The sequence below is a fragment of the Nerophis ophidion genome, linkage group LG15, assembly GCF_033978795.1.
Source record: "Nerophis ophidion isolate RoL-2023_Sa linkage group LG15, RoL_Noph_v1.0, whole genome shotgun sequence".
Classification (NCBI taxonomy): Eukaryota; Metazoa; Chordata; class Actinopteri; order Syngnathiformes; family Syngnathidae; genus Nerophis; species Nerophis ophidion.
The window spans coordinates 2191996-2213573 of record NC_084625.1 but is presented as its reverse complement, the minus strand read 5'-3'; the positions used below and the strand labels follow the sequence as shown (position 1 = coordinate 2213573).

Here is a 21578-nt window from a genome sequence, read left to right as displayed (position 1 = left end):
GTCCTGATCGTTTGGTCCGTACATTTTACCGGCGATGCTAACGCAGCTATTTCGGCCATGCTATGGCTATGAATAGCGTCAATAGCTATTCGCTCAATAGCTTCAGTTTGTTCTTCAATATTTTCATACTCCAACCATCTGTTTCAATACATGCGTAATCTGTTGAATCGCTTAAGTCGCTGAAATCCGAGTTTGAATCCGAGCTAATGTCGCTATATCTTGCTGTGGTATTCCCATTGTTTGTTTACATTGGCAGCACTGTGTGACGTCACAGGGAAATGGCCAGTGTCTTCGCAGAGAGTCGAAAATAAGGCACTTTAAAGCTTTATTTAGGGATATTCCGAGACCGGTAAAATTTTGAAAGAAAATTCAAAAAATACAACAAGCCACTGGGAACTGATTTTTATTGTTTTTAACCCTTTTGAAATTGTGATAATGTTCCCCTTTAATTATTTCCAAGCAGTGTCTGTAACACCGCAGTAAAACGGCCGAGCAAACAAAACAGAAGTCGTGGTCATAGAGCCACTTGCTGCGCAAGCTAGCTCTCCAATTAGCTAAACAAACTCAATAACGCCACGATGACGTTTTGGTGAATTAACCGAGGAATTTTTGAAAGTGAAACAATACAAAAAGAATGTAAGTTAATAATACTAACACGGACACTCATAAACGTGTTAGCATATTAGCTAATGTTAATGACGCTAGCAGGTACAAATATGCAAGACAACACTCCTACAGACCTCACACATGGGACGGTTAACTTAGTGAGAATTGTTTTAGTTATATTGGGAAACTTATAAACATTGCTTGGAGTGATGAACGAAGAATCCGTACGAGTAGAAACGCTATGGACAAATTGAAGACGGAATAGCACATCTACTTCGGGTCAAAAAAAAAAAAAAAGGTGCTTCAGTGAGCGAACTTGTCCACACATTAGCATATTAGCTCATTCTATCGACGCTGGCTTGAATACATTATGACAGCAGGTACAAATATGCATGAAAACACTCCTACAGACATCACACATGGGACGTTTTAGTAGGTAATAATAGTTTTAGTTATATTGTAAAACTTACAAACGTTGCTTGGAACGATGAATGAAGAATCCATACGAGTAGTAACGCTATGGGTGGCTAAAAGGCGAAACGGCACTTGTGCTTCCGGTTGAAAGCTTTAAACAGCAGAAATTCACATTCACCCAGCAGCGAGTGAGCTTGTTTTAAAAGACGGCGTCGAAGCACAAACAATAACACACCAAATAAAGTGTCGTTTTGTGTGTTTCACGAAAACTATTTGCTTCACGGATGTCGGCGAAGAAAAAAATCAAAACATTTGTCGCGCCGTTTTATAAGCCTCAGGGTTCAAAGCGTAGGAGAAGAAAAGCTGTTTATAGTCCGGCATTTGCAATTTAAACCCAAGTGGGAGATGTACTCTTTCTAACAAAATGATTCTCTTTTGAGGGCCACAACATGTTTTTTTCCCTCTACCGAGGAAATAAATCTAATTTACAAGCCAAAGTCTGCAATACCAGAATAAAAAATAGATTCTAATTTCGTGTTAGAAAAATTAAAATGAACAGGACCAAAAACATATTTTTTTCCTCAATCTTCTATTTCCAAATTAAATTCAAATTAGGTTATTAAATTATGATAGGATTGGCCGATAAAGCAATATCAATATATATAGAAATACACATGTAATTGCAAGAGGAAGTGATCACTGATCAGTGGGCGTGACACTCTTACAGCCAATCAGGTAACAGTATCAGCTATCACGTTTAGATCCGCCATCCTGTTGTCTCGTGTTTGATTCACATTTTGATTCGATTTTCCGTTCTGGCTTTCAAATTGATCTCAATTTCGCCTTGTAGAGTGGAAAACTTCTCCGAGATGTTATTCAATTTGCGATTTAACTCCGAGGACTTGGGGTCTGAGCGCCCACAGGGTGTCAATAGTGTCCACGGAGCAGAGCGATACTCGAGCCAATGGGCTGATGTCCCGTTATCAAAGTTCCAAATAGCTATCTTTCAGAGAGTGGTGACAGGCACAGGACAAGCCTCTTCTCCCAAAAGTCTCTCATGTACCCGGCAGCAAACATCCTGTCAGGACAGGAAAGTTCTCCTGAACCTGTGCATCTTGTCAATTCGGTTGGTAGTCCATTCTATCAATTATGTTGGTAGTCCATTCTATCAATTCTGTTGGTAGTCCATTCTATCAATTATGTTGGTAGTCCATTCTATCAATTCTGTTGGTAGTCCATTCTATCAATTCTGTTGGTAGTCCATTCTATCAATTCGGTTGGTAGTCCATTCTATCAATTCGGTTGGTAGTCCATTCTATCAATTCTGTTGGTAGTCCATTCTATCAATTCTGTTGGTAGTCCATTCTATCAATTCGGTTGGTAGTCCATTCTATCAATTATGTTGGTAGTCCATTCTATCAATTATGTTGGTAGTCCATTCTATCAATTATGTTGGTAGTCCATTCTATCAATTATGTTGGTAGTCCATTCTATCAATTATGTTGGTAGTCCATTCTATCAATTCGGTTGGTAGTCCATTCTATCAATTCGGTTGGTAGTCCATTCTATCAATTCGGTTGGTAGTCCATTCTATCAATTATGTTGGTAGTCCATTCTATCAATTCTGTTGGTAGTCCATTCTATCAATTCGGTTGGTAGTCCATTCTATCAATTCGGTTGGTAGTCCATTCTATCAATTATGTTGGTAGTCCATTCTATCAATTCGGTTGGTAGTCCATTCTATCAATTATGTTGGTAGTCCATTCTATCAATTATGTTGGTAGTCCATTCTATCAATTCGGTTGGTAGTCCATTCTATCAATTATGTTGGTAGTCCATTCTATCAATTCAGTTGGTAGTCCATTCTATCAATTCTGTTGGTAGTCCATTCTATCAATTCGGTTGGTAGTCCATTCTATCAATTCTGTTGGTAGTCCATTCTATCAATTCTGTTGGTAGTCCATTCTATCAATTCTGTTGGTAGTCCATTCTATCAATTCTGTTGGTAGTCCATTCTATCAATTCGGTTGGTAGTCCATTCTATCAATTATGTTGGTAGTCCATTCTATCAATTCTGTTGGTAGTCCATTCTATCAATTATGTTGGTAGTCCATTCTATCAATTATGTTGGTAGTCCATTCTATCAATTCCATCTTTAGATTGTTGGCTAGAAAGTATGCCATCCATCCATCCATCCATTTCCTACCGCTTATTCCCTTTGGGGTCGCTGGTGCCTATCTCAGCTACAATCGGGTGGAAGGCGGGGTACACCCGAGTATGGCACTTTTAAAAAATGTTTTTCGTAAGGGACCGTAGTCAGACCAAAGTGGTCTGTGCATGATGCCAGGCAAGACCGCTAATATATTAGCACACCACCTTAGCTCACCCTTTAGAGCACAGCTGTCACTTCCTGCCACTAATCCTGCAGAAAATAGTTCTCGGGTTTCTCCATGTTTACATTTCCACACTTTGCACTATTTTCTTACACTTTATGAAGCATGTCTTGCATATTCCTTATTTTTATTTCTAAGATCTCATTTTAAGTGTTTAATTTGATTTGACTTTTTCCTTGACATTGTATTCCATGCCTGTGTTGACATTTCCTTTCTGCCCTGATAGCTGAGGGATTATCATCAAAATAAGGTAACATTTTAATTAAATATTGATCTCCTGCTCCTTAGGTCATAAAAAATGTCAATAATTATCAATATCGACCGGTAATATTTCCACAATTACTGCACAACAAACAGCTAATTTCCATAGTCACAGAGCACAGTTGCAACAAAGCATGCAAATGCAAACGTACGAATGTAAATGACGTCTGCCAGTAGCAGCCGGCTGTGGTTTCTTTGCAGGAGAAGCCAAGCAACCAATGTCTGCAGAAATGATATTTGTGGACAACAGTCGTGACTTCATGAAGTGAAGTGAATTATATTTATTAGGGTTGGGCAACGATTAAAAATTGTAATCGAAGTTAATCGCACTATTTCTAGGATTAATCACGATTAACTGCATTGTATACGCAAAGCCCAATAATGAATTCCAAAGTAGTGTGTAGTGCACCTTTATTGGAATATTCTCCCACATGAACAAAAGCGCCAAAACATTTGTTGTGCAAACACAATTTAAATCAGTCCTTGTTAAACAGTAGCAGTTAAATAGCATATTTTATGAAAATCACCTAAAAAAATGTAAATACAAACATTTAAGCTTATTGCCACTGCCAGGGTATTTAAGTTATCCTGTTTGTTATGGAAAATAAATATAATCTACATACAAATCTCTGAGCCACAATCATAACATCTGAACAGGCAATTTCTGAGGTAACAGCAGGAACATTTTTTTTATTATGTTTAAAAAACCTATATTATAGCTAGTGGGCTGTTTTAGGGAATTTTTGATCAAATTATCCTTACTAGCAATATTAATAATGTTGTGTTTATTCTGCGTAGTGCACTTAAAATAATTATGACCATATCTAGGAATTGATATGATGGGAATTTGCCGATTGTTTGCTTGGTGCTTTGATAAACTGAAGGCATCATATACATGGTACTATATTGTGATGTTATGAGCCAGGGAAAAAAAGAACTGCCCTACCCAGCATGCAACAGGAGTGACGAGCATGTATAGGTTGTGTCGCCATGACAACATCTTGTATGTTGTGATATGCACGCTCTGAAAGCAAACGTTAAGAAGTCAGCCAACACTCCTGGTCTGCATTATTGATAAATAGACAGACAACACATATACTCCGCTGCTTCACAGGCCGCTGGATGTAGACGGCGAAGTATTCCCATGCTAGCAAGCACGCCTCATTCAGTCCAAAACGGCCCGATCTATCCACATCCAGAATTGTCTGGCGGTCGTAAGTGATCCCGGAGTGACCACGCTGTAAGCCAGCCAGGAAATTTGCAGAATTGTCCGGTATTTTTGCCAAATGTTCCATCTTTACCAAGAGCCCCTCCACGCCATCTTGTTAAGAAAAGGCGTTAACAAAATAAAAGCATGTAAACAACATACGCAAATGTGCGATAAAATAATTGTCGGCGTTAATAGATTGATGAGTTAACGCGTAATTAACGCATTAATTTGCCCACCCCTAATATTTATATAACCATCTTCTCTAGTGACTAAAAGCGCTTTTACATAGTGAAACCCAATATCTAAGTTACATTTAAAGCAGTGTGGGTGGCACTGGGAGCAGGTGGATAAAAGTGTCTTGCCCAAGAACACCACGGCAGTGACTAGGACGCCAGAAGCGGGGATCGAACCTGGAACCCTCAATTTGCTGGCACGGCCACTCTACCAACTGAGCAATACCGCCTCGTGTTACTAGCTGTTAGAATAATTATGTGTAAGTTATCACACAACTCTTATGCTTAAAGGCCGTTGCTATAGTTATTATCAATTGTGCTGAAGTTGTACTTTTCTATCCGTGCAAAGGGACAACTTGCAATCTTAAATTGCGAGTCGTCTCGTATCAGTGTTTGTTTCCGGACCCGAGAATATCGAATACCGTGACGCAGACAAAGGGCGATATCACGAGTGTCAGCACATTTCCATTCTGAATATTCATATATTGTGTCTAACTACCCCCCTTCCTTCAGAAGCAGCCTCAGTGATCAATCAATCAATCAATCAATGTTTACTTATATAGCCCTAAATCACTAGTGTCTCAAAGGGCTGCACAAACCACAACGCAAACCACTACGACATTCTCGGTAGGCCCACATAAGGGCAAGGAAAACTCACACCCAGTGGGACGTCGGTGACAATGATGACTATGAGAACCTTGGAGAGGACGAAAGCAATGGATGTAGGGACCTCCCGAATAAATAGTGGTGCACATGGACTGTGCCTTAGAGCGTAGGTTGGAATTGTAACCGAGTGTACAGCCCATTACGTCTCTCCTCATGAGTAAAATTTCCCTCTGTCTGATTCCTTGCTTCTTGTCTTGTTTAATAGATGTCATCAGTGTTAGAACCTGACACTCGCATAAACTTGCCGGTGTTAACATGTCAAGTGTGAGGATATTTTTGTTCAAAACATTAATATCTCGCTCATTCAGTTATGTCAGCACGTCTGTGATACAACAGCATTTAAGAGATGCGATGCCGGACATCTGGAGGCACCTACCCTGCTAGCTAGCTAACAAGCGTGAGAGCAAGTTGTGTGAAAAAAATAATTTTAGTGAAAAGTCAGCCAGCTAAACTTTGTAATTCAAGGAATTTTTAAAGCAGTTTTAATTTGTGATGCCATAAAACAACACTTTTACGAGAACACACACACACCAATGAGTAGGTATCAAAAGATTAAACATACAATCTAATAAACAGCCAACAATTTAAGAGTGAATCAAAGATAAAATTCCACACTTTGAGTCTTGCTGACATTGCCAAGAGTTAATCAGTCATCAATATATTAGTGTGCAGCTTTCGAAACATCACTAAATCATTTTGTTTTTTGTGAAAGTTTGATTTTTTTGTTTTCATTGCCGCTATTTTAACTGTTTTTTATTACGTAAACAAGGTTGATTGTTTCTTGTTAGTACTTTTCTTTCTTTTACAAACCCTGTTTCCATATGAGTTGGTAAATGGTGTTAGATGTAAATATAAACAGAATACAATGATTTGCAAATCCTTTTCAAGCCATATTCAGTTGAATATGCTACAAAAACAACATATTTCATGTTCAAACACATAAACTTTATTTATTTTTTTGCAAATAATTAACTTAGAATTTCATGGCTGCAACACGTGCCAAAGTAGTTGGGAAAGGGCATGTTCACCACTGTGTTACATCACATTTTCTTTTAACAACACTCAATAAACGTTTGGGAACTGAGGAAACTAATTGTTGAAGCTTTGAAAGTGGAATTCTTTCCCATTCTTGTTTTATGTAGAGCTTCAGTCCTTCAACTGGCCCGCTGTCCTATTTTACGCTTCACACATTTTCCATGGGAGACAGGTCTGGACTGCAGGCGGGCCAGGAAAGTACCAGCACTCTTTTTTAACAAAGCCACGCTGTTGTAACACGTGCTGAATGTGGCTTGGCATTGTCTTGCTGAAATAAGCAGGGGCGTCCATGAAAAAGACGACGCTTAGATGGCAGCATATGTCGTTCCAAAACCTGTATGTACCTTTCAGCATTAATGGTGCCTTCACAGATGTGTAAGTTACCCATGCCTTGGGCACTAATACACCCCCATACCATCACACATGCTGGCTTTTACACTTTGCGTCGATAACAGTCTGGATGGTTCGCTTCCCCTTTGGTCCGGAAGACACGATGTCGAATATTTCCAAAAACAATTTGAAATGTGGCCTCGTCAGACCACAGAACACTTTTCCATTTTGCATCAGTCCATCGTAGGTAATCTCGGGCCCAGAGAAGCCGGCGGCGTTTCTGGATGTTGTTGATAAATGGCTTTCGCTTTGCATGGTAGAGCTTTAACTTGCACCTACAGATGTAGCGACGAACTGTATTGACCACTGAACACTTTTCCACTTTGCATCAGTCCATCTTAGATGATCTCGGGCCCAGAGAAGCCGGCGGCGTTTCTGGATGTTGTTGATAAATGGCTTTCGCGTTGCATAATATAGCTTTAACTTGCACTTACAGATGTAGCGACCAACTGTATTTAGTGACAGTGGTTTTATGAAGTGTTCCTCAGCCCATGTGGTGATATCCTTTAGAGAGTGATGTCGGTTTTTGATACAGTGCCGTCTGAGGGATCGAAGGTCGGGCCATGGAGTGATTTCTCCAGATTCTCTGAACCTTTTGATGATATTATGGAGCGTAGATGTTGAAATCCCTAAATTTCTTGCAATGTCACTTTGAGAAAGGTTGTTCTTAAACTGTTTGACTATTTGCTCACGCAGTTGTGGACAAAGGGGTGTACCTCGCCCCATCCTTTCTTGTGAAAGACATTTTTTGGGAGGCTGTTTTTATAGCCAATCATGGCACTCACCTGTTCCCAATTAGCCTGCACACCTGTGGGATGTTCCCAATAAGTGTTTGATGAGCATTCCTCAACTTTATCAGTATTTATTGCCACCTTTCCCAACTTCTTTGTCACGTGTTGCTGGCATCAAATTCTACAGTTAATGATTATTTGCACACAAAAAAAAAATGTTTATGAGTTTGAACATGAAATATGTTGTCTTTGTAGCATATTCAACTGAATATGGCTTGAAAAGGATTTGCAAATCATTGTATTCTGTTTATATTTACATCTAACACCATTTCCCAACTCATATGGAAACGGGGTTTGTAATTAGACATTTTAATCATCGTTTTAATGTTTGTAGCATGTGAATGAGCGACACAGTTACAGTAGAAATACATATTTATGAATGAATGAGTCCTCTTTCTTGCCCAAAATAACTTAAGCTACATTTAGAAGTGGAAAAGTGAGAGCCATTAAGTGTGTGTACGCTTTATTATGTGCATCACGGACAAGATAATGGTTGACTTGTGGAAAATTACGGTTAGTTTGCATTGATCCAAATAGCACAAACAGACATCAAGTCAGCGTTACAAAATATACAATTATTTGTTTATAGTCCAGGATTAATATGTGCTGTTATTTTGGTAGACATTCCTGTTTTGTTGGTGTTTTCCTGTAGCAGTTTCAAGTCTTTCTTTGAGCACTATTTCCCACACCTGCTTTGTGTTAGCAAGCAAGGCTATTTAAGTTGTTGCTAACCTTCTTTGTGCGGATGTTGTTGATTGTCATGTCACGTACGGGTGTATTTTGTCCACGCCCCAAGTTTTTGCTGTCGTCCAGCATTCTGTCGCTGTTTACTTTGTAGCCAGTTTAGTTTTACTTTCGCTTTGCATAGCCATTGCATTTCCCGTTTGTTCATTTTTAGTTTAAGCGTTGCATACCTTTTTTTTTTTTACCTGCACCCTGCCTCCCGCTGTGGTCTGCACTTTGGGATCACAACAAACCATCCTTGTCTCAACAGCTGTAAATAATAACATATACTAATGATATGTTTTTTAATAAAAATGTTACATTATAGTTGACAACGTTAATGCTATAGAAGTAAATCATTTATTTTTGTGATATTGTATTATGTTATATTTTATGTCCCCTTTTATTTTACAATATCTTCAATTTGGTATATTCATGAAAAGTCGGCAAGCAAGTGGTTGAAAAACTGTACTAACTCATGTTCACTTCATCATCCTTTTTCTCTATTCTCCATTATTTAGCTATCATTTCTGTTCTTCATAGTCACCGTTTACATTAAACGACGGCAGCAAGGTCTAACAAGTCAAATTCCAGATGTGTGGCCAGTAAATCGGACACCTTTGTGCAAACTTGTACAAATCGTTGGTTCGACAAAAAAAAAAAAAAAACATTTTGCAGCACAAACGGTTGGGACACTTTTGGACAAAAGGTATCAAATTTACTAACCACACACTTGGAATTTGACTCGCTAGACCTTGCTGCTGTCCTATAATGTAAACAATGAATATGAAGAACTGAAATGATAATTTTGACAAAAAAAAAAAAAAAAAACATTTTGCAGCACAAACGGTTGGGACACTTTTGGACAAAAGGTATCAAATTTACTGGCCACACACCTGGAATTTGACTCGCTAGACCTTGCTGCTGTCCTTTAATGTAAACAATGAATATGAACAACTGAAATGATAAGTTTGACAAAAAACAACATTTTGGAGCACAAACGATTGGGAGACGTTCGGACAAAAGGTATCAAATTTACTAACCACACACCTGGAATTTGACTCGCTAGACCTTGCTGCTGTCTTTTAATGTAAACAATGAATATGAACAACTGAAATGATAAGTTTGACAAAAAACAACATTTTGCAGCACAAACGATTGGGACACTTTTGGACAAAAGGTATCAAATTTACTAACCACACACCTGGATTTTGACTCACTAGACCTTGCTGACGTCCTTTAATGTAAACAATGAATATGAACAACTGAAATGATAAGTTTGACAAAAAAAACTAACATTTTGCAGCACAAACGGTTGGGACACTTTTGGACAAAAGGTATCAAATTTACTAACCACACACCTGGAATTTGACTCGCTAGACCTTGCTGCTGTCCTTTAATGTAAACAATGAATATGAACAACTGAAATAAGTTTGACAAAAAACAACATTTTGCAGCACAAACGATTGGGAGACGTTCGGACAAAAGGTATCAAATTTACTGGCCACACACCTGGAATTTGACTCGCTAGACCTTGCTGCCGTCGTTTAATGTAAACAATGAATATGAACAACTGAAATGATAAGTTTGACAAAAAACAACATTTTGCAGCACAAACGATTGGGAGACGTTCGGACAAAAGGTATCAAATTTACTGGCCACACACCTGGAATTTGACTCGCTAGACCTTGCTGCCGTCGTTTAATGTAAACAATGAATATGAACAACTGAAATGATAAGTTTGACAAAAAACAACATTTTGGAGCACAAACGATTGGGAAACTTTCGGACAAAAGGTATCAAATTTACTAACCACACACCTGGAATTTGACTCGCTAGACCTTGCTGACGTCGTTTAATGTAAACAATGAATATGAACAACTGAAATGATAAGTTTGACAAAAAACAACATTTTGGAGCACAAACGATTGGGACACTTTTGGACAAAAGGTATCAAATTTACTGGCCACACACCTGGAATTTGACTCGCTAGACCTTGCTGCTGTCGTTTAATGTAAACAATGAATATGAAGAACTGAAATGATAAGTTTGACAAAAAAAAAAAAAAAACATTTTGCAGCACAAATGGTTGGGACACTTTTGGACAAAAGGTATCAAATTTACTAACCACACACCTGGAATTTGACTCGCTAGACCTTGCTGCTGTCCTTTAATGTAAACAATGAATATGAACAACTGAAACGATAAGTTTGACAAAAAAAAAAAAAAAACATTTTGCAGCACAAACGATTGGGACACTTTTGGACAAAAGGTATCAAATTTACTAACCACACACCTGGAATTTGACTCGCTAGACCTTGCTGACGTCGTTTAATGTAAATAATGAATATGAACAACTGAAACGATAAGTTTGACAACAAAAACAACATTTTGCAGCACAAACGATTGGGACACTTTTGGACAAAAGGTATCAAATTTACTGGCCACACACCTGGATTTTGACTCACTAGACCTTGCTGACGTCGTTTAATGTAAATAATGAATATGCACAGCTAAAATGATAAATTCGACCAAAAAAACAACATTTTGCAGCACAAACGATTGGGACACGTTTGGACAAAAGGTGTCGGATTTACTGGCCACACACCTGGAATCTTACTCGCTAGACCTTGCTGCCGTCGTTTAATGTAAACAATGAATACGCACAACGCAGATGATAGCTAAATAGAGAAAAAGGATGATGATGTGAGCATGAGTTAGTACAGTGTTTTGTCAACCACTGTCTAGTGTGCCGTGAAATGTTGTTCGACAGATCTTTTGTAATTTGTTCAATGAATAATGGAGACGTCAAAGAAGAAAGCTGTAGGTGGGAAGCGGTGTATTGCGGCCGCCTTTAGCAACACCAACACAACCGGTGTTTCATTGTTTACATTCCCGAAAGATGACGGTGAAGCTTTACTATGGAACAGAGCGGTCAAGCGAACACGGTTGGATTGGACCACACACACACACACACACACACACACAAAGTACAGTGTATTATGCAGCCATCATTTTGAAAGATCGTGTTTCGAAGAGGGTCCCTTGCCAAGGGCAGAGATGGGCTTCGCCACCACCCGTCGACTGGTGCTGAAGAAAGGTGTGGGGCCCACTTTCAGGTTGTACAGATACAAAAATCTCACTAAAACACTAGTTACATAATTAGCAGATAAGGGATTTTCCAGAATTATCCTAGTAAATGTGTCTAATAAAAACTGAATCGCTCCCACTGCCCTGTCCTTTTTTTTTTCTAGTCCTTCACTCTTACTTTCCTCATCCACAAATCTGTCATCCTCGCTCAAATTAATGGGGAAATTGTCGCTTTCTCTGTCCGAATCGGCCGACCATATAATCTCACTAAAACACTAGTTACACAATAAGCAGATAAGGGATTTTCCAGAACTATCCTTGTAAATGTGTCTAATAAAAACTGAATCGCTCCCACTGCCCTGTCCTTTTTTTTCTAGTCCTTCACTCTTACTTTCCTCATTCACGAACTTGTCATCCTCGCTCAAATTAATGGGGAAATCGCCGCTTTCTCGGTCCGTATCGCTCGACCATATAATCTCACTAAAACATTAGTTACACAATAAGCAGATAAGGGATTTTCCAGAATTATCCTAGTAAATGTATCTAATAAAAACTGAATCGCTCCCACTGCCCTGTCCTTTTTTCTTTAGTCCTTCACTCTTACTTTCCTCATCCACGAATCTGTGATCTTCGCTCAAATTAATGGGGAAATCGTCGCTTTCTCGGTCCGAATCGCTCGACCATATAATCTCACTAAAACACTAGTTACACAATAAGCAGATATGGGATTTTCCAGAATTATCCTTGTAAATGTGTCTAATAAAAACTGAATCGCTCCCACTGCCCTGTCCTTTTTTCTTCAGTACTTTACTCTTACTTTCCTCATCCACGCTCAAATTAATGAGGAAATCGTCGCGTTCTCGGTCCGAATCGCTCGACCATATAATCTCACTAAAACACTAGTTACACAATAAGCAGATACGGGATTTTCCAGAATTATCCTAGGAAATGTGTCTAATAAAAACTGAATCGCTCCCACTGCCCTGTCCTTTTTTTTTCTAGTCCTTCACTCTTACTTTCCTCATCCACAAATCTGTCATCCTTGCTCAAATTAATGGGGAAATTGTCGCTTTCTCGCTCCGAATCGCTCGACCATATAATCTCACTAAAACATTAGTTACACAATAAGCAGATAAGGGATTTTCCAGAATTATCCTAGGAAATGTGTCTAATAAAAACTGAATGGCTCCCAATGCCCTGTCCTTTTTTCTTTACTCCTTCACTCTTACTTTCCTCATCCACGAATCTGTCATCCTCGCTCAAATTAATGTGGAAATCGTCGCTTTCTCGGTCTGAATCGCTCGACCATATAATCTCACTAAAACACTAGTTACACAATAAGTAGATAAGGGATTTTCCAGAATTATCCTAGTAAATGTGTCTAATAAAAACGGAATCGCTCCCACTGCCCTGTCCTTTTTTTTCTTCTAGTCCTTCACTCTTACTTTCCTCATCCACAAATCTGTCATCCTCGCTCAAATTAATGAGGAAATCGTCGCTTTCTCGGTCCGAATCGCTCGACCATATAATCTCACTAAAACACTAGTTACACAATAAGTAGATAAGGGATTTTCCAGAATTATCCTAGGAAATGTGTCTAATAAAAACTGAATCGCTCCCACTGCCCTGTCCTTTTTTTTCTAGTCCTTCACTCTTACTTTCCTCATCCACGAACTTGTCATCCTCGCTCAAATTAATGGGGAAATCGCCGCTTTCTCGGTCCGTATCGCTCGACCATATAATCTCACTAAAACATTAGTTACACAATAAGCAGATAAGGGATTTTCCAGAATTATCCTAGTAAATGTGTCTAATAAAAACGGAATCGCTCCCACTGCCCTGTCCTTTTTTCTTTAGTCCTTCACTCTTACTTTCCTCATCCACGAATCTGTCATCCTCGCTCAAATTAATGAGGAAATCGTCGCTTTCTCGGTCCGAATCGCTCGACCATATAATCTCACTAAAACACTAGTTACACAATAAGTAGATAAGGGATTTTCCAGAATTATCCTTGTAAATGTGTCTAATAAAAACTGAATCGCTCCCACTGCCCTGTCCTTTTTTCTTTAGTCCTTCACTCTTACTTTCCTCATCCACGAATCGGTCATCTTCGCTCAAATTAATGGGGAAATCGTCGCTTTCTCGGTCCGAATCGCTCGACCATATAATCTCACTAAAATACTAGTTACACAATAAGCAGATAAGGGATTTTCGAGAATTATCCTTGTAAATGTGTCTAATAAAAACTGAATCGCTCCCACTGCCCTGTCCCTTTGTCTTTAGTCCTTCACTCTTACTTTCCTCATCCACGAATCTATCATCCTCGCTCAAATTAATGTGGAAATCGTCGCTTTCTCGGTCTGAATCGCTCGACCATATAATCTCACTAAAACACTAGTTACACAATAAGCAGATAAGGGATTTTCCAGAACTATCCTAGTAAATGTGTCTAATAAAAATGGAATCGCTCCCACTGCCCTGTCCTTTTTTTTCTTCTAGTCCTTCACTCTTACTTTCCTCATCCACGAACTTGCCATCCTCGCTCAAATTAATGGGGAAATTGCTGCTTTCTCGGTCCGAATCGCTCGACCATATAATCTCACTAAAACACTAGTTACACAATAAGCAGATAAGGGATTTTCCAGAATTATCCTAGTAAATGTGTCTAATAAAAACTGAATCGCTCCCACTGCCCTGTCCTTTTTTCTTTAGTCCTTTACTCTTACTTTCCTCATCCACGCTCAAATTAATGGGGAAATCGTCGCTTTCTCGGTCCGAATCGCTCGACCATATAATCTCACTAAAACACTAGTTACACAATAAGCAGATACGGGATTTTCCAGAATGATCCTAGTAAATGTGTCTAATAAAAACGGAATCGCTCCCACTGCCCTGTCCTTTTTTTTTCTAGTCCTTCACTCTTACTTTCCTCATCCATGAATCTGTCATCCTCGCTCAAATTAATGGGGAAATCGTCGCTTTCTCGGTCCGAATCGCTCGACCATATAATCCCACTAAAACACTAGTTACACAATAAGCAGATAAGGGATTTTCCAGAATTATCCTTGTAAATGTGTCTAATAAAAACTGAATCGCTCCCACTGCCCTGTCCTTTTTTCTTTAGTCCTTCACTCTTACTTTCCTCATCCATGAACTTGTCATCCTCGCTCAAATTAATGGAGAAATCGCCGCTTTCTCGGTCCGAATCGCTCAACCATATAATCTCACTAAAACACTAGTTACACAATAAGCAGATAAGGGATTTTCCAGAATTATCCTTGTAAATGTGTCTAATAAAAACTGAATCGCTCCCACTGCCCTGTCCTTTTTTTTTCTAGTCCTTCACTCTTACTTTCCTCATCCATGAATCTGTCATCCTCGCTCAAATTAATGGGGAAATCGTCGCTTTCTCGGTCCGAATCGCTCGACCATATAATCCCACTAAAACACTAGTTACACAATAAGCAGATAAGGGATTTTCCAGAATTATCCTTGTAAATGTGTCTAATTAAAACTGAATCGCTCCCACTGCCCTGTCCTTTTTTCTTTAGTCCTTCACTCTTACTTTCCTCATCCATGAACTTGTCATCCTCGCTCAAATTAATGGAGAAATCGCCGCTTTCTCGGTCCGAATCGCTCAACCATATAATCTCACTAAAACACTAGTTACACAATAAGCAGATAAGGGATTTTCCAGAATTATCCTTGTAAATGTGTCTAATAAAAACTGAATCGCTCCCACTGCCCTGTCCTTTTTTTTCTTCTAGTCCTTCACTCATCCACAAATCTGTCACCCTCGCTCAAATTAATGGGGAATTTGTCGCTTTCTCGGTCCGAATCGCTCGACCATATAATCTCACTAAAACACTAGTTACACAATAAGCAGATAAGGGATTTTCCAGAATTATCCTAGTAAATGTGTCAATAAAAACTGAATCGCTCCCACTGCCCTGTCCTTTTTTTATTTTCTAGTCCTTCACTCTTACTTTCCTCATCCACAAATCTGTCATCCTCGCTCAAATTAATGGGGAATTTGTCGCGTTCTCGGTCTGAATCGCTCTCGCTGCTGGTGGCCATGATTGTAAACAATGTGCGGATGTGAGGAGCTCCACAACCTGTGATGTCACGCACACATCGTCTGCTACTTCTGGTGCAGGCAAGGCTTTTTTATTGGCCACCAAAAGTTGCAAACTTTATCGTGGATGTTCTCTACTAAATCATTTCAGCAAAAATATGGCAATATGGCAAAATGATGAAGTATGAGACACTGCTATCCCCGTTTAAATAAGAACATCTCATGTCAGTAGGACTTTGACCCAGAAGATGGGGACAAGTTTGGGGACATCTGAGCTGGCAATGACTTAATTACTTCAAGTCTTGCAGCACAAACTCCAGGTTCGCTGGTCACGTGATAAAATTTGGCATCAGCTCTTTGTGGCAAAAATTATTTTTAGTCTCAAAGGTGAAGAAGACTTGCAGGGAAGTAGAAGCGACAAAACAAAACAAAACAAAACAAACCTTGAGCGACTTCTTCTCCCGGCTTCCTCCGAGTGGACAATTGCGAGCGGAAACCGTCGCTCGATCTTCGCCCGTTTTCTTCCGCAGCGGACGTCGGAGAAGACGGCGAGGAAAGGTGAAGAAAGGTGAAGAAAAAAAAAAAAAAAGCTTGGCGGAGGTTTTTTTTTCTTCCCGCGCCAGCAGCAGCAGTCTGGGTGCATGTAGCCCAGCTAGCCTGCTAGCCGCACTAATAACCACTTAACTCTTCATATCCCGGCTCCTTCCCCCGGGCAGGACGCCGTCAGCCTCCGCCGGACAAAGCCGCGCTGCAGCGAGGTGCCGGCGGCTGAGGAGAAGATGAAGATGTGTTTGTTGTGCTGCCCTGCGAGCACAATGGAGATCTTTTACGCGCTGCTCCGCTGCCACACTCTTTTACAACACTCGCCCTCTGTTTACGTCCGCGTTGCCGGGCGACTCCTCCAACCTTTCTCTCCCGCTGGAGCTCCGCCCCCTAGAGGGGGCGGGGGGAAGGCTGCCCATAAAAGGTATTTCCTCCCAAATGTGCAGCTACTAAAAGGTACACATTTGATCTCAATGAAAATAAAAGTAAAATGACTGATCATATATATATATACACATTAAATTACATATATATATATATATATATATATATATATATATATAGATAGTATATACTTATGATTTTTTTTTCAAATAAAAATGTTACATTATGGTTGACAACTTTAATGCTATAAAAATAAATCATTTATTTTTGTAATGTTGTATTATGTATGTTATTTTTAGGTCCCCTTTTATTTTACAATAAATTACATTTGGTAATATATTGTGAAATAAATCAAAAGGTACACATTTGATCTCAATAAAAACAAAAAAGTAATGTGACTGATTTTATATATATATATATATTACACAAATAATAGTATATTGATAGTATATACTATTTTTTTTTTAAATGTTACATTATGGTTGACAACTTTAATGCTATAAAAGTAAATCATTTAATTTTGTAATATTTTATTATGTTATATTTTAGGTCCCCTTTTATTTTACAATATATTACATTTGGTAATGTATTGTGAAATAAATCAAAAGGTACACATTTTATCTCAAAAAACATTTAGGTAAAATGACTGATTAAATATATATACACACTATATACCATTATATAAATAGAAAATTGATAGTATATATTAGTGATTTTTAAAAAAAAGATACATTATGGTTGACAACTTTAATGCTAAAAAAAAGGAAATCATTTATTTTTGAAATAGTGTACTATGTATGTTGTTTTTTATGTCCCCTTTTATTTTACAATATCTTCAATTTGGTATATTCATTAAAGATGGCAACCAAGAAATTATTCATTTGTGGCAAACTACATTTTTCATAAATAAAATTAGATTTCAATTTAGTAAAATCTTGAAAACAGTTAAAAATATATATATATACACAAACAACCTTAAATTTAAGTTGTTCTCGATATATATTATACATATATATTATATATATTTTTTTCTCTTTGTGGTTTTATATTGTTTTTGTCACTGAGATCAACCCTGTCGTGTTAAAATGTTTTGAAAGGGCTTTGATTTGTTTATATTTAAATTTTCCAGGGGAAAATATTGCATATTATTTGTTTTCTTATGTCCTTTACTAAAAAGGGCATAAAACATGAAAAGAATAAAAATAAATACAATTTATATCGACAGATTTGCTAGAGATTTAAGTGTTGAAAAATCTCTATATAATTAAAAAAAATGTTTACACTTTTATGAGTGGAACCCTTTTTTGGATGCCTAAGCATTTCAGTGTGATTAAATTTTTTTTTTTTTTTTACAAAAACTGTCATTACTCAAAAAATAAATAAATGAAAATAATTAAAATCAATGTTTTAAATTTGGTGTATTCATGACATTATTATGATGTGGCAAGATGCATTTTTCATAAATCGAATTCAAATGAGTAAAATCATGAAAACAGTAAAAAATAATAATAATAAATTAATAAATGCATAAAACCCTTAAATTTAAGGTGTTTTAAATAAAGTTGGTTTTTTTTTTGGTTTTATATTTTGTATTGTTGCTTACTTCATCAAGATCAACCTGTCATGTGGAAATGTGTTGGTTTGTTCATATATTTTCTTGGGGGAAATTCTGCATATTTTTGCCATTCTAAAAAAAAAGTGTTTTTTTTACTAAAAAACTAAAACTAAAATTATTTTTAAAACATAAAAATAATACAAATAAATATACTTTATATCTACAGATTTGAAAACAATCTAAGTGTTTAAAAAATATATAGATAATTTATTTTTTTAACACACTTATGAGTGGGACCCTTTTGAATCCCTAAGCATTTTAGTGTGATTTTTTTTTCAAAAACTGTCATTGCTAAAAAATAATAATAATAATAAAAACATTGTATTAAATGTGGTATATTCATGAACGATAGCAACCAAAACATTGTTATGATGTGGCAAGGTACATTTTTCATGAATAGAAGTCAAATTCAAATGAGTAAAATCATGAAAACAAAAAAAATAATATATAACACAACCTTAAATTTAAGTTGTTTGATCTTATTTTTTGTGTGGTTTTATATTTCTTATTGTAGCTTTCTTCCTTCAGATCAAGCTGTCATGTTGAAATGTGTTGATTTGCTTATTTCTTGTCTTTTTAAATGACTTTATTGTAATTATTTCACACAACTGTAAACTATCTTGTCCTTTGACACTTGTTCATGTTTTGTTATGAATATTGTCAGTAAATACTGTGAATGTCATGTAAAAATACATTTAAAGAAGCAAATATACAAATAAAAGAAAATTAAATAGGTACATTAGACAACACTGAATTAAAACAACACTCGTGTGTATATTGAAAATATGCTTTTTGTGTTCAGTTATATATATATCACAAAAACAAAAAAAACAAAAAAAAAAAAGTAATAAAGCCAGCATGCAAAAGAACACAAGTCATCACGATTCTGAATTTATGATGGATCAATAAAAGTAAGCAGAATGTTACAAATAATTCACACTCTAAATGATTGATTGATTGGATTGATTGGTCAATAACTAATAAGCGCATCTAAAATTGTTGAAGACTTAGATCTGCTGCCACCAAGAAGAAAGGTTCCACATTTACTTTGCACTTGCTGCCATCTAGTGGCGTCATGCAGCATCACATGCACTTTGCACTGCTGCCATCTAGTGGCGTCATGCAGCATCGCATGCACTTTTCATTCACGACCACCAAGTCAGTCAGTGAGAAGATTGATGGACACTTCAACCACAAAACGCGCGGAAACTCGTCAAAACCACTTAAGTTCAAATGTGACCTTCAAGCAACGCGCATGCGCCCGCAATGTGACGTCACAAGCAGTGCTGAACCTTGAGCATCTGATTAAATAAGTTCAACCAACTTCTGAACCTTGTTTAAAAGTGTACTTGACACTAGAAGTTGACTACTTGACTCAGTCCACTCATGTTTAGAAGTGTACTTGACACGAGAAGTTGACTACTTGACTCAGTCCACTCATGTTTAGAAGTGTACTTGACACCAGAAGTTGACTACTTGACTCAGTCCACTCATGTTTAGAAGTGTACTTGACACTAGAAGTTGACTACTTGACTCAGTCCATTCATGTTTAGAAGTGTACTTGACACTAGAAGTTGACTACTTGACTCAGTCCACTCATGTTTAGAAGTGTACTTGACACTAGAAGTTGACTACTTGACTCAGTCCACTCATGTTTAGAAGTGTACTTGACACTAGAAGTTGACTACTTGACTCAGTCCACTCATGTTTAGAAGTGTACTTGACACTAGAAGTTGACTACTTGACTCAGTCCACTCATGTTTAGAAGTGTACTTGACACCAGAAGTTGACTACTTGACTCAGTCCACTCATGTTTAGAAGTGTACTTGACACGAGAAGTTGACTACTTGACTCAGTCCACTCATGTTTAGAAGTGTACTTGACACTAGAAGTTGACTACTTGACTCAGTCAACTCATGTTTAGAAGTGTACTTGACACTAGAAGTTGACTACTTGACTCAGTCCACTCATGTTCAGAAGTGTACTTGACACTAGAAGTTGACTACTTGACTCAGTCAACTCATGTTTAGAAGTGTACTTGACACTAGAAGTTGACTACTTGACTCAGTCCACTCGTTTAGAAGTGTACTTGACACTAGAAGTTGACTACTTGACTCAGTCCACTCATGTTTAGAAGTGTACTTGACACTAGAAGTTGACTACTTGACTCAGTCCACTCATGTTTAGAAGTGTACTTGACACTAGAAGTTGACTACTTGACTCAGTCCACTCATGTTTAGAAGTGTACTTGACACTAGAAGTTGACTACTTGACTCAGTCCACTCATGTTTAGAAGTGTACTTGACACTAGAAGTTGACTACTTGACTCAGTCAACTCATGTTTAGAAGTGTACTTGACACTAGAAGTTGACTACTTGACTCAGTCCACTCATGTTCAGAAGTGTACTTGACACTAGAAGTTGACTACTTGACTCAGTCAACTCATGTTTAGAAGTGTACTTGACACTAGAAGTTGACTACTTGACTCAGTCCACTCGTTTAGAAGTGTACTTGACACTAGAAGTTGACTACTTGACTCAGTCCACTCATGTTTAGAAGTGTACTTGACACTAGAAGTTGACTACTTGACTCAGTCCACTCATGTTTAGAAGTGTACTTGACACTAGAAGTTGACTACTTGACTCAGTCCACTCATGTTTAGAAGTGTACTTGACACTAGAAGTTGACTACTTGACTCAGTCCACTCATGTTTAGAAGTGTACTTGACACTAGAAGTTGACTACTTGACTCAGTCCACTCATGTTTAGAAGTGTACTTGACACTAGAAGTTGACTACTTGACTCAGTCCACTCATGTTTAGAAGTGTACTTGACACTAGAAGTTGACTACTTGACTCAGTCCACTCATGTTTAGAAGTGTACTTGACACTAGAAGTTGACTACTTGACTCAGTCCACTCATGTTTAGAAGTGTACTTGACACTAGAAGTTGACTACTTGACTCAGTCCACTCATGTTTAGAAGTGTACTTGACACTAGAAGTTGACTACTTGACTCAGTCCACTCATGTTTAGAAGTGTACTTGACACCAGAAGTTGACTACTTGACTCAGTCCACTCATGTTTAGAAGTGTACTTGACACTAGAAGTTGACTACTTGACTCAGTCCACTCATGTTCAGAAGTGTACTT

At 37.8% G+C, this 21578-nt stretch overlaps 1 protein-coding gene across 1 annotated transcript in view; it reads right to left on the bottom strand.

Moving 5' to 3' along the window:
- Positions 1-16782, bottom strand: part of dipk2ab (divergent protein kinase domain 2Ab) — a 173140-nt gene extending 156358 nt beyond the window's left edge. Inside the window, exon 1 of the mRNA XM_061921245.1 lies at positions 16331-16782. The gene's annotated coding sequence lies outside the window, so the exon portion shown is untranslated. The remainder of the gene's footprint in view (positions 1-16330) is intronic.
- Between the last annotated feature and the right edge of the window lie 4796 nt (positions 16783-21578).